Source organism: Prionailurus bengalensis, chromosome F2 (assembly GCF_016509475.1).
Source record: "Prionailurus bengalensis isolate Pbe53 chromosome F2, Fcat_Pben_1.1_paternal_pri, whole genome shotgun sequence".
NCBI lineage: Eukaryota > Metazoa > Chordata > Mammalia > Carnivora > Felidae > Prionailurus > Prionailurus bengalensis.
The window spans coordinates 19,215,004-19,230,074 of NC_057353.1; positions in this window are offsets into that span (position 1 = coordinate 19,215,004).

Genomic DNA, 15,071 nt, shown 5'->3' on the forward strand with positions numbered 1-15,071 from the left:
CAAGTGTCTTCTCAGAAAAAGTTGCTAAATTCCCCATATAAAATACCTAGGACTACAGAATAAAACAAATTACACTGAAATGCAATTATCAGAACCATAAAAAGCACATTTGCGATATGGTAATCTATGGGCTTTTTATTAACATATTAAGTAACAAGAGGTAATGTGAGGTCAAATAATTCTTAAGTGTATTTCAAAAGATCTGCAACAGTGTATTAATAACAACAATGATGGCAATAATAATAATAACAACAACAACAACAACAGACCATTGCTAACAGTATGATGGTTTGTTGCCTCCATGAATTTGAGTTCATAAAACTTCCTGATCCTCTACATGGACTTCCAGTGTCCCCAAGTTACAAATGCTGAGCACCTGGGTTAAGTGCCACTGCAGTAACTGGGGCTAAATTTGACCCTTTGAATCTGTAGCAGATCGAAATGACCAAAATGTAGAAATTGAGAGAGAAGCAGCACAGGTCTGCAAAATCAGCCAGCCAACAATCATATGGTGCTGTGTCCAATGGATCAATTTGAGAACTTAATCTACATTTTTCCCCCAAACAGAAAACATATGGTAAGGGAATGGTGAAAGGGGCTAGCTAGCTGCTGCTGACACGTTCCATAAGGAATTCAGAGATCAGAACTGGAAGACAAAAACGTTAGTAGCTCAAATACATCTTATGCTCAGAAAATACTCATTTGGAGCTAATACGCTCTGTGTTCTGGATGATGACCACACTACTGGGAGCTTAATTACAGCTTGACAAATGTTCATTGAATGTCAGAAACCTAATAATAAACTTATCAATAAGGCAAATTAAGATGAAAAGTAGTGAACAAATAGCCTTATAAGAAAAAGAATAAAATCTGACATCATTTGATGCAATCCAGCCATCTCATTATTCAAGAGCTTGAGAAGAATAGGAGTGGGAAGAAGTGAGATGTCCGGTAGACTACAAAACTTTCTACCATCATAATCACAGGAATTTTTAAAGATCTCTAATGATAGTTGTGTTTTCAACATCCAAGAATCAAGCTGGAAAAGCATGTGCTTGCGTATAGAATTTGTCTTAAAAGGACTATTTCAAAGTTGTGTTAAAAACTGGTTATGCTATTTCAAATAGCTGGAGACTATCCAGAGAACCTTTTAGCTAATCTTTTAGCTCATGAAAAGATTTTTGAAGTAAACCCACGTTAAGATACTTTCAGCTGATTGGCAACAGGTAAAGTACTTCTATATTTACTTCTATCTCAAGGAAAAAAGAAGACTGTTTCAAAGTCAGATATTTATTTCCATTGAAATCTGAAGGTGACTTACAATTGCCTGGTTCCAAAATGATCTGCTACATGAAAGTGCTTCTGATATTTTATCTTCTGAAAGGAGATACCCACGCTGCCGTCATTCGTAAGTGCCTCAAAGACAGAGAGCATAAACACATTTAATTTCTGCATTAAAGATACTGCTTGAATGGGAATAAAATGGGATCACTTATAAACAGCCATTTCCCTTTTGGTAACAAGGTATCCAAAACCATTCCCCAGTCTTCAAATCCAAAATATTTCCTGTGTAATACTTGTCTTTGGTCAAAAATAAAATCAATCAGTCAATAAAAGAAAGTTGTCCATTACTTATCATATCATACCTGCCTCTATTCACTTATTAAATAACTTTTTTCAGTTGGGATGAGCACTGGGTGTTATATGTAAGTGATGAATAATTAATTCTATTCCTGAAATCATTATTATACTGTATGTTGACTAACTTGGATTTAAACAAAAAAAATAAAATTAAATGTGTAAAATAAAATAAAAAAGAACTTTTTTCTTATAAACCCTAATAGAAAAAATAGCCAGAGTTGTAGCCATTTCTCTTGCCTATTTTCTTAACAAATCAAGAAAATTAGAGAAACCTTACTTTTACTAGCATAAACCATATCAAGAAAAAATCAGTGCAAATAAGAGAGAAAGCAGTGGAGTAATATTTCTTTTATAAAACGTTACCTACATTAGTTACCAGTCAAATGACATGTTCAACAATAGGAAAAAAAAAAACAAATTTGTAGATGTAGTGTAGGTTGTCATTCTTTTCTCAAAGTAATAGTTTTAGAATTTAATAAGAGTTCTATGCTTACTAATAGCCTCTGTGAAGGAAGGCATCATTTAGCCTAGCTAGCCTGATGTGAATTCACAACTTAAAAATTCAAACAGCTTACTTTACTGATTGTCTTTAGGGTTAATGTGTTTTCATTAGAAAGCCTCCAAGGTAGAGAGCAAGGTGACTTGTACACAACACATAAATATCTTCTACTGTAGTGTTAGAGGCATTTGCTGTGGATCATTCTGAAGGATTCAGAGCAGCATTGCACATGACCCCTCAGTTCTAGTCTCTAGGATTTTCTCATGTTCCACAATAAATTTCTTAAAAATATAGTTTATTGTCAAATTGGCTAACACACAGTGTATACAGTGTGCTCTTGGTGTTGGGGGTAGATTCCTGTGGTTCATCGCTTACCTACAACACCCAGTGCTCATCCCCAAAAGTGCCCTCCTCAATGCCCATCACCCATTTTCCCCTCCCCGTCATCAACCCTCAGTTTGTTCTCTGTATTTAAGAGTCTTTTATGGTTTGCCCCCCTCCCTCTCTGTTTGTAACTATTTTTCCCCTTCCCTTCCCCCATGGTCTTCTGTTAAGTTTCTCAAGATCCACATATGAGTGAAAACATATGATATTTGTCCTTCTCTGCCTGACTTATTTCACTCAGCATAATACCTTCCAGTTCCATCCACATTGCTGCAAATAGCATGATTTCATTCTTTCTCATTGCCAAGTAGTATTCCATTGTATGTATGAACCATGTCTTCTTTATCCATTCATCAGTTGATGGACATTTAGGCTCTTTCCATAATTTGGCTTGCAATACAATTTTGAGCATTAGACTAGATTTAGCGGTATTGAATGGCTTGCCTTGCTTTCTGAAAGTGTGTGAAGCATTACAAAGAAAAAGATACGTATGGACTATGAGTACAAATGAAGATCTATGTGTAGCGTTTCAAATTATTGTAATTTCTGTAAATAGTGTTAAAAAATGTTTCCTAGAGGGGCGCCTAGGTGGCGCAGTCGGTTAAGCGTCTGACTTCAGCCAGGTCACGATCTTGTGGTCCGTGAGTTCGAGCCCCGCGTCAGGCTCTGGGCTGATGGCTCAGAGCCTGGAGCCTGTTTCCAATTCTGTGTCTCCCTCTCTCTCTGCTCCTCTCCCATTCATGCTCTGTCTCTCTCTGTCCCAAAAATAAATAAAAACGTTGAAAAAAATTAAAAAAAAATGTTTCCTAGAATACAAAGAGGGGAAATATCGTAAGATTTCAGTTTGTGATCTGTCTACAAATACTATAAATTTTAACTGTTAGTGGCAGCAGTGTATGTCTGGTTTACTTACACTATTTGTTTTTCTTTGAAAACATAGTGTGTGCAAAAATTTTTGGGTTGAGTTTGGCAGAGTGGAAAAACATAAATGAAACTAGAAAAAGAGCTTCCAGTGATGAATGTTACAGTGTATAAATTAAATTCCTAATGACATAACTTGGGGAGTTCTTTTCTCTTTCAACAAGCTTGTGTGATGTAAGCTTTATTCCTGTGGAAACTTAGCACATTCGGTAGTTTGCTCATTTGATTTTACCTTCCAATAACTGAGAAAAGATGAGCACTTGGATGTGGGTGTCTATTATATAAATGTCTAGGTAAAGTTAGCTAATGGCAGCTGCTGATGAAACCTGGCTGTATACAAGGAGATGTTGTTCTTTCATAGAAATATACCCTCATTTGGAGTTCTTGATAGCAATTTCTCCCACTTTTATTGTGCACATAACTATGCCTCTTAGTTTTTTCCACAAAGCTATTCAGCTCTTCTAATTTTCTCTTTTTGGATCCTGTTCTGAATAGTAGTTCTCTGGGCATCAAGGATAAATGCAGTAATTCAGGCTCCAGTTTTTCTTGAAGGACAATGGCATTCTCCATAATATATTTAATAGACAATCATGTTCTCATGTCTAAAATAAATATAAATCATCAAAGGATAAGATGGCCTACTGAATGATTTTACTCATAATTCTTCTTTCATATGATTTCTTAAGGACTTAGAAGTATCAGGTTTTAACTGCTCTGTAACTTAAAAAAAAATCTGTGAAAATTCTTCTAGTTCTTCAAACTCCAGGCTGAGACATTTTATAAGAACTTTGTAAATGTCTATGAACTATGTTATCCAGGCCAGTTTTGTTTTATTTGGAGAAAATGATTTATCCAAATCCTATATTCACTAGCACAAAATACAAATACTCTCCTTATTGTTGTCAAACACTTCACAGAGCCCCATTCCATTGATTTGTTGAGCTCAGTCAATAGCAGATTCTGTGTTCAAAGTTTGATCACTCATAGACCTTATGATTCCTACTTTTTGTGGTGTGGTCTCAAATTGTCCTATAACTCAGGCAAATTATTTGGCAACTATGTCAGGAAAGAGGGCTAAATATTTTAGATGTTCCAGCTGGATAGTATCACCACTACTAGAAGAAACAAATGCAGTATGTATCCACTGATAGGTCAGTGAATAACTTTTGCTTCACTTACATAGCCTGATATAGCATGCACATATTTATTGATACACACACTTTGCTATTCAAAAATTACTTGAAGCACTTTATATTAAACTTGGAAATATAATAAGCTTTAATTCATATATAAAGAACAATGCTTAATTAATTTTATCTTCTTTCCACTAATAGAAAAAATTACCTAAAGAAAACTATCGCACTACGTATAAAATTTAATTGTAAACTTTTTGCAAGCTAAAACAAAACAGAAAATTCACAATGTTGCATGAAGTTCATTGCATCAAAAAAGTAAGAATGAGTTTAATTAATGTCTCTGTAAATGCCACTATGGACTCACTGTTTAAGTACACTGTAGGTAGAAAAGCTTAATATATATGAAAATATGTCCATAAATTAAATAGGCTTCCTTCCTTTTTTTTTTTTTCAAAATAATTTTAAAAGTTCATTCTATGAAACAATTTCAAAGGATATTATTCCAAGAAGCACACACCTTGTTGGGATGGAGTTTCCACTTTCAGATACTACATGTATCTACTCAGAATGATCTTACAATTTACCACTGAAAACTTTCAAAAGTATCAGAGATCATAGATAATTTAAATGACTGGTTGTTTTTGCAAATAACATGCTTGGAATAGTTTTTTTTTCATGGTGTCACTAGAATGCTTCACTTATTCTGATGTCATTTCAAAAATAGCATATATTTCTATAATAAAGTATCATTCATTTTTGCATATATATAATGTATAAAAATATATGTATATATGTGTATTTTTCATAATACTATCTGACGTTTTGTCATTTAAAATAAGGCATACTTCAAAAATATGTAAGGCTAACTATAAACTTGGAAAAATGATAATTTCCACAAAAATTAAATATAATAATAGTTGCACTTTAAAAATAAGGGCTTATGATATTCCACGTACATATACTTATTGATTCAACCTTCACAAAAATGCTATGAAATCTTACTATATTTTAATTTTTATTTTGTATTCTGATTTTTTTTTCTAAATAAAAAAAACTGGAAGCTCAGAATGACCAGGTAACTTATTCAAGGTCACGTAACCAGTGGATCTAGAATTTGAATCCAAGTCTGTCTGATCCTAAGTTTCATGTCCTTCCCACTATGCTTTACTGTCTCACCATACTTTCAATGAAGTGCCTGGAAAATAATGCAACACTTTCACACTGACTACTTGACCTGCATTGCAAATTTGCCTGACATTAATACAGTTTTCCTACTTGTTAATGCATTTGGTTTGAATTTATAAGCTGACTACCTGACTCTAACTTCCTCAACTTTTCTGATTTTGTTATGGGAAAACAACAACGACAACAACAAAAACTAATGGTGGTTCATGTGCGCTATACCTGCTGGATGAGAAGAGATGCTGTAACCAGGGAAATAGTGCCTTAGAATGTTGCCCCCAAGCCAATGGAGCAGATAGGCAAGTAAGGAAGAACATAGGCAACCTCATACACAATAGAGTCTCTCTAGACACTCCATTCTACTGAGCAGGCTAAAAACACACCCTCTTTGAAGCTAGGGCAGGTATTTTTGTGATGTCATAGACGAGGTGTATGGAACACCTCTTCTCAGAAAGCCTTCTTCTATAACTACTTTTGGGCTAGATGGAATACCAACATCCAACGTGGTCTTGCCTAGTTCTTATTCTTTGGTATCTACTCTCTGATCAAGTAATATATTCTGCTACATTTCTTTCTTGATATTTAAATATCTTAATCTTATGTGAGCTTCCTAAATTTCAGCCTACATCACCTATGGGGGACTTAAGTGGGCAGGACAGCATTAGTGCCTAAATTATTCTGCATCTGTTGCTTCATTTGGAATCCCAGTAGGTGACTTATAGACCCCTTAGTTGTTCATGTACTCCAAACCCCATAGTCACGAGTGATCAAAATGGCACCCAAAGTCAACTCAGCAATGAAATTAAACCCCATAGTCTTTATTGAGTTGTAATAAAATGTCACATAATAATCTGTATCCCATTTTATTATAGTGATTTGTCAAACTACAAACAATACCTGAATTAATATATTAGAAATAAAAAGTGTGATATTTATTTAACACAGAACTTTGTTAATAGTTATTAATACTTCCTTCTATTAGGCTATTGCACATTATAATAAAATAATTGATTATGTAGTCATCCTTTTAGTCTTGGCATTTCTAAATATTTTCCATTTTCACCAGATATCATGTCCAAGTCTACTTTTATCAGCCATGGATTCTAGGCAAGATCCCAATTATCTCTTAACGATCTTTCTTATATAAAATATAAAAAGTTAATTTGACAGCTAACTTGAAGAGGATTATCTGCAGTCCCAAGTAGATTTGGAATATAAAAATCTCGTTAAATGTTTCTGTTTCTAGTTACTCTATATTATATATCAATGTAGTTTAATAGAACAGTCACTTTTTCTTTGTGGAATACAGACTTTGTTCTTTGTGAGTATTAGGTCTGAAGTGTTGGAAACATAAACCAGCATTCTCACTGTGCTGCTTTTGCTCAATTGTGACATTATTCTAAGATTTGCCAAAGAAAAATGTGTAGTAATCATAGGAAAATTGAGAATGCTTGTCTGGTTCCCAGCTATCTAGGGTAAATCTCAGGATGTCTGTGAGACTGCATCTGTATCAAAACTTTTTTTTTTTTTTGGCTGGACAGTCCTTAACTTCCAGTCAGACTGTTCCTAATAAGAAGGAGGGACCCAATTATCTTGTACGTCCATACAGCTATATTTAGGATTTGTCCCTGCTTCAGAGGGATCTGTCGAACCTGTAAGATTGTTTTGAAGGATTCTAAGTTCATTTTGAGAATTTGGATATCACTTGAATGGTAACATAGCTCAAACTTCCACCCACCTTGGTAACCCTGTAATGACAGGAATGCCACCCTCTTCTCGTTATCACCAACACATCACAAAGTTTTCCATTTTTATGCACTCAGTATACTATGTGTTGCACAAAGGAGGAAGGTTGCTTTGAATGGAGAAGGAATCTAGTCAGTCTGCTCAATCTTTTGTTCAAAAACATGTCTTACATACATTCTATAGGATAGGCTCTAGGCTAGACACAGGACATACAATGCTGGATAAAACAAATATGATAATGTCCTTCATGTTGCTTTTCCAAAGGACCCTGAAGAGTTCTACTTAAAATCGAGAGTCTCCCTTTGATTTCCCAGGCCAGCCAGAAACAGTTATCCTTACTCTCAATGGGGTCTGGGTTCCCCTCTGCCCATTGCTCAGACTGAAATATAATCCAGATGTTGTTTGGTGTTGTAAATTTTGAAGGGGAAATAAAGCTTCGCAGAGAATCCGGGAACATTTGTGCTGTACTATAGAATGTTCTGGAAGCTATTGTGGCAAAATAAGACCTCTGTAAGATTCTGTTTGTAAGTTGCATCATCCTAGCTCCAGTACCAAGGGCAGGGCATGACCAGTTTAGCATGCTTTCAAGTAAGGGTTCATAGAACCAATTTTTCAGACACTCTAGCTCTGGCCAATGTCTCCTTTGTGCTTGTTATTTGGCTCTAACCTATTGACTTCAGAATATCCTGATATCAAGCTTCATGCATCTTCATTCTCTGGAAAATTATTTATGACCCTCAATTCAACTGCTCCATCTGGTTTGTGGACTAAAAATAAGAAAAAAAAAGACATCAGGAATTCATTAAGATCTTTTTTTTTTTTGCAACTGGAAATACTGTAAATGCTGTGGGCATTTTATCTGTTTGAAAAGTGTCAAGATTTGGTTAAGTGAGTTCATTTGTATTCTCCAGCCTTCCTTTGCTCTCTGTAACTGCTGCTTTACTATGAGCACCCATAATTTGACCAAACACTGCCAATTTCCTGACACTACTTTAATATAAGTAAATGTTCAGCTTAGCCTACATAAAACATACAAAATCACAGGAGTAAATAATTTCCAAAGATACATTTTTAAATCTTCCAAAATGAGGTTGTAAATATAAAAACGTAAGCAACAACAACACAGACTAAGGTAAGTATTTTTATGTAGTAATTTTAAATTACCAGAAGCAAAAACTTAAACTCGATCTTAAAATTAATAAAGATGGATAGGTACTAAAATTCTTAATGAAAATTGTTTTTAAAATGTGAACAAGAAAAAAAAAAGAAAGAAAATAGGTGTAACAAGGAGCAGCATTGATGAAATCCAACTAACATCCATAGTGATTTGATAAGCCATATATGATCACAATTAGCCATTGTTAACAGCCTGAGAAAAACGAAAAGAACCTGAATAAAGACATTGGTTTTCTTCCTGAAGTGATCACCTGCTGATTACATCATTGTAAAAAAAAAAAGAGTAAAAAAAAAATCAGTTTTGAGTGAATATGTTGAGGGTAGGGGGGAGAACAAGTCATAAAGGCTAATTGAGAGTATGAATCAGTGCTTAGGGAAGAAAATCTCCCCAAATTCCCTGAAATTTTATTAATATCCAAGCCCAGATCAAGGCCTTTTTTAATGCAATAAGAAGTACATTTCAAATAGATTAGTTTATCTATTTCTCTACCTCAGTTTAATTTACAATTGGAAATTATAAGTATTTCATTAATCAGTTAACAAGGCATATTTATAAGGCATATTAGTTCATAAGTTACAAGAGCAAACTGACTTATTTTAAAGGCAACCCTGGTGTTTTAGCAAGGAAAGACTAATGCTGTTTATTCCAGGGGTCAATCTTGTTTTTGTTTTTGTTTTTGGGTTTTTTTTATGTTTTATTTATTTTTGAGAGCAAGAGAGACAGAACATGAGCAGGGAGGGGCAAAGAGAGAGAGAGAGAGAGAGAGAGAGAGAGAGAATTCGATGCAGGCTCCAGGGTCCGAGCTGTCAGTGCAGAGCCTGACGCTGGGCTTGAACTCACAAACTGCAAGATCATGACCTGAGCTGAAGTCAGACGCTTAACTGACTGACCCACCCAGGCGGCCCTACAGGGCTCAGTTTTTTAAAAAAATAAATCTTCTTGGGATTTTATGGGATACTGTGTTTTGCTATGGCCACAGGTGAAACACAATGAAGGTAATACCTCTTTGAAACAATACTGTAAGGAAACAATGAAGAATATGGGTATAAAAGTAATAAATTGAGAACCAAAATCTTATTTGTGTTCCTGCTGATAGAAAAGCCACAGGTCCCATGTTGATATTATTTGTCATTTAAGAATATGCAAATGGATCATATGAAAATGATCCTTGCTATGAGAACTTGCTAATAAGGGCAAGGACTCTGTGGCAATGACCTCTGTCATGGGGGGCAGACTACCTGGGCTCTTGATGTCTAAAGTTTCTTGACTTTTCTGGCTTGTATCTTTACCTTTTCCAAAACTTATTTTCCGGTTCACTACTTCTTAATACATTGTCATGTTTTCCAAAGATGGAGAAATGGGATTAAATAAAGTTGGTAGATAAGAAAGAAAAAAAGTGGCATCCTAAGAGAAAAAAAAATGGTATGAACAGTGATAAAATGGTAATTTGAGAACTGTCTATAAGTAGGCACTGAATATCAATTCACTATGTTTCTGTGTCTGTTCTATCTATTACAAATGCTTTGGAAAAATTCTAATTAAAAGTATGTAGCAATAGAGAAGCCAGAAATAAGCCCTTAAATTTATTGATTTTTTTTGGCAAGGGTGCAAAGACAATCCAATGGCAAAAGAATAGTTTTTTTCAAGAAATAGTGCTAAGACAATTGAATACTCATATGCAAAAAAAAGGAAAGAAAAAATCATTTAGATGCATACCTCACACTATATACAAATATTAATTCCAAATGTATTATAAATCTAAATATAAGAGCTAAAATATAAAACTAAAAATGAGAAAATATGGTAACCTTAGATTTGCCAAAGATGTCTCAGTTATGTCCCCCAAAGCAAATTTCATAAAACAAAAAAATGGATAAATTAGATTGCATCTAAATGAAAAACTTCATCTTTCAAAAGACATAATTAGGAAAATGAAAAGATAAGACATACACTTGGCTAAGATATTTATAAGTCATATGTCTGATAAAGGACTATATGCAGAGGAACTTTTACAATTCAATAAGAAGATAATTAAAAATCGATCAAAATATGTTAATGTCTATTCGTATATTCTTAGTCCAAAGAATATATAGGAAAGACTAATAATAACCATCTGAGAAAATGCTTAATATCATTAGTCACTAGGGAAATGCAAATTAAAACTAAGGTGCCACTTTTTACACCAAGTAGAGTGGCTATAATCCTTAACATTGAAAATACCAACTGTTGGTGATAATGTAAAGAATCTAGGAGCATCTAGGAACATAGAATCTAGAATACATTCCTTCTAGTGGGAATACAAAATGGTATAACTACTTTGGAAAACACTTTGGCAATTTCTGAATAGTTAAACATGTACGTACCATATGACTCAGCAATTCCTGTTCTAGTTATCTACCTGAGTTATGTATATGGATTTTCCTAGCAGCATTATTTGCAGTAACCCCAATCTGAAACCAATCTTGATGTTTATCAACTAGTGAATGAATATATAAAGTGTGATATATTCATGCAATGGAATTTTATTTACTAGTAAAGAGGAATGGATTCCTTTTACACACAGCAACATGGATGAACCTCAAAAACATACTAAGTGAAAGAAGCCAGACACAAAGGAAAACACAGTGTATGTTTTTGTTTATATGAAATTTCTAGAAAAGGTAGATTCATGGAGACGTAAAGGAGGTCAGCAGTTGCCTGAAGCTGGTAATAGGAGCAAGATTGATAGCAAATGGGAGTGAAAGAAACTTTTGGGTGGTGGAAATGTTCTAAAATTGTATTATGGGGGTGGCTGCACATTTATATAAGTTTAATAAGAATCTTCAACTTTTATACTTACAATTGGTGAATTTTATGTTGCATAAATTATACCTTAATAAAGATACTACAATTTTTAAAGGTATGTGAAAGGCAAATCTCCACTAACATACCTATTTTTTCATACTGTTAAGAATAAGCAAACCATTGACCCTACAAGGAATATAATGTTATAAAGAAAAAGTGAGTGATTTACTTCTACCTGTAAAAGTTATTTCAAAGTTTAAGGTTGTCATTGTTTTCTCAGTAGACTGTTTTCACAGAAACTAAGTCCAAGGAACATTGTCCTTACCCTGGGTTTTCTGTAAATACACACCGTAAATCCAGGAACTTAATAAGATGAATGAGGTTTTTCCCTTCTTATTGGGTACCAAGGACTACTTGTCATCTGTCAATGTTACTGAAGTGCTACATGCAAATTACCTGCACATCAATTGCTGAAGAATCTTGAATAAAGACTAGAGAAGACCAAGGATTATAAATAAAGTCTTAATAAAGCTTAAGCAGAGAAAGAATTTTTTTTCCTCCTCGGATTTACATTTTTTTTGACTCATTATGACAGAGGAGCTATCAAGGAAGATGTGAAGAAGGGAAGGAAATGAGAGATGGGGGCTATACTTTGGATAATGTTCAACAATAAAGAATGCAACTTATTTTAATATCCATTACTGATTCCTTGACATGTTGCTTTACTTAGTTGTCTTAATTCAGTAAAACAAACTATATCCATTTTCAAATATCAGGCTATTGTTTTGTCATACCCATCATCAAATGATCCTTTCACTATCTTTTATTTGGTTTTAACTAGCCAAGGTCCATTGAAATTCAGTTCAACTCTGTGTTAGTGGAGATTGCAAGACAGTGTTTATGGGAGAGAAGGCAGGGTGTGTTATTCTATGTTTAATGTAGATCCTGCTCCAGTTAAGAAAAAAACTGTATTAGTACGAAGAAATTTGCCAGCCTGGAATCCACTAAAAAAGGAAGACGAAAGAAAGAATGAAAGAAAGAAAGAAAGAAAGAAAGAAAGAAAGAAAGAAAGAAAGAAAGAAAGAAAAGAAAGAAAGAAGAAAGAAAGAAAAGAAAGAAAGAAAGAAAGAAGAAAGAAAAGAAAGAAAGAAAGAAAGAAAGAAGAAAGAGAAAGAGAAAGGAAAGAGAAAGAGAACTTTTTATGACAGTGTTTCAGTTTTGACATATAACCTGATGGGAGTTATAGGAATAATAGAAAAAGTAAGGGAGTATCATTTATAGAGTCTATGGCTAAAGTTTCAGAGTAGGGAATGTTCACATTTGAAGGCTATGTCCTAAATTAGCAGCGGTATTTGGAGGCTTTGGAAAATATGGACTTTGTCACAGGTTCAATCCCTAGACTGGAAGAAACTAGGATATTGCCTCCGTAGAAATGTACATAACTGGGGGGTGAAAGCTTAGAAGTACAATCCTGTGGGTTTTTTTTAAATATGACCAGCCTTAGTATTCCTATAATTGTTTTTAAAATTGACACAAGATTTTGTTTGTAAAGTTATTCTTTATTTCTCTAGAGACTATTGGGGAAGTGATGATTGCCTTGATCTAAGTCATTTTCCTTTTGATTATATTTTCAATGAAAATTTATGGTGGAATATGAACTTACTGTTGAAGCTGTCATCACAATTACATTATTATCATGTGGTTAGAAATGTATGTCTGATATAAACTTATTAAGTAATTAAATCTATTAACTGTTAATAATGACTTCACTATTTAAATTCCATATTGCTTTTTAGATTCCTAAAATGAGTTTCCTACATCCTAGTATCCCATGTAGTTAAAGAGCAGGGTATGGACAAAAGAGTTTCCAAGTTGTCAAAGACATCTCTATACCTCTCCTCATTTTTTTACTAAATCAAATTAATTGGCTTTTACTCTCCTAACATATGAGGAATTATATTTTTTTATTCTTTTTTTACATTTATTTATTTTTGAGAGACAGAGACAGAGCACAAGTGAGGGAGGGGCAGAGAGAGAAGGAGACACAGAATCTAAAGCAGGCTGTCAGCACAGAGCCCGAAGTGGGGCTCCAACAAGCGAACTTCAAGATCACGACCTGAGCCAAAGTCGGACACTTAACTGACTGAGCCACCCAGGCACCCCCATATGAGGAATTATATTAAACATAAAACTTGAGAGAAGCTTTGTCTGGTATTCATAATTTAAACTCTTTAATCTGTTTTAGATTTTTCTATTGCATTCTTCTACCTAGTTCTTATAAATCAGCCTGCAAAAGAACATATTCCTTATTAACTTGCACATTAACAAATCCAAAGTTACAAACTACAGGTAGGCTAGCCCACGTTGTACAGGAACAATTTTAAATACAGTTAAGAAAACATTTTCATTCCATGCCAGAACTGTTCCCAAACATTCATTAGTAGATCGAAATGTGCCTTCTAGACCCTATGTGACTGATCAGGGTTCATGATGTCTGAAGAAAAACAAGGAAGACTCATGGAAGCATAAACACCGTTTTGAGAAAATACTGTTCCTTTTATTTTCAAAAGCATCTACTGTGCATTGTAGAGGATTTTGTGACTCATTAAGTGAAGATGCAATAATTAGGATCAAAGTGTATATTTTGTATTGAGATTAATTACATTTTGAAAACTGGCTTATGGACAATAAACATTTTCTTACATGAAACACAGAAAGGATCTGAAAGGTCCAAAACTGAATTTTACTCCACAGCAGTTGGGAAATCATTCAGTAAAAGGGAAATGGTAAGGTAATGCAGGCTATCATAAAGGTTTTCTGGCTCCATATAAACTTTCTCTTTGGTCTCAAAAACATTAACCAACACAGAGCTGACTGCGGCTGAGCTGGGTGTTCTTCCTCAATGCTTTATTACCTTCTTGAAGCTGACAGCAAAATGCTTCAGCAGTTGATTCAACATTAGACTCTAACGGTCTTAAGTCTAAGAGAAGCTGGTAACTGCTTTGCAAATATTAAAGATGGAAATGGCATTTTCAAAATCTAGATTTTGTTCTTTCTGGTTTTTATGTGTTTTTCCCAGAGGTAGATTTTTTAAGAAATATGAAAGTTGTATTTTGTAATTTTGCCAGGAATGTATTCATGAACGTAAATAGAAAGAGATGGGATGATAGCACGTGTTTGTATTTTAGGAGAGTATAAAATGAAAGTATGTGGTGTCTGTTTTCTTCGGGATACAATATGTCATCTAGTGAGCAATTTTTATATATGTTTTGCCATCTATCATCCTCATCCTACTTAAGAATAAAATTAGAGTTGGCTGTATCCCAGTGTTGTTTTAAACACACAGATTCACAAAGGATACTGTCTTCTTGGATGTGACCTAGGCAGATGTTGTTCATGAAAAGAAATTAGAAATAGAGAGATGGGTGTTAGAATTGAAAGGAAGGTGTTTTATTTGGTCCATCCAGTCAGGACAGTCTAGATTATGCTTTGGTGATTAAAAACACCACCTCAAATTTTATCATGTCAGAAGTTTCTTTCTCATGCACATTACCCATCTAATATGGACTAGCAGGGAGTTGGACCCATTGTGGTTACTTAG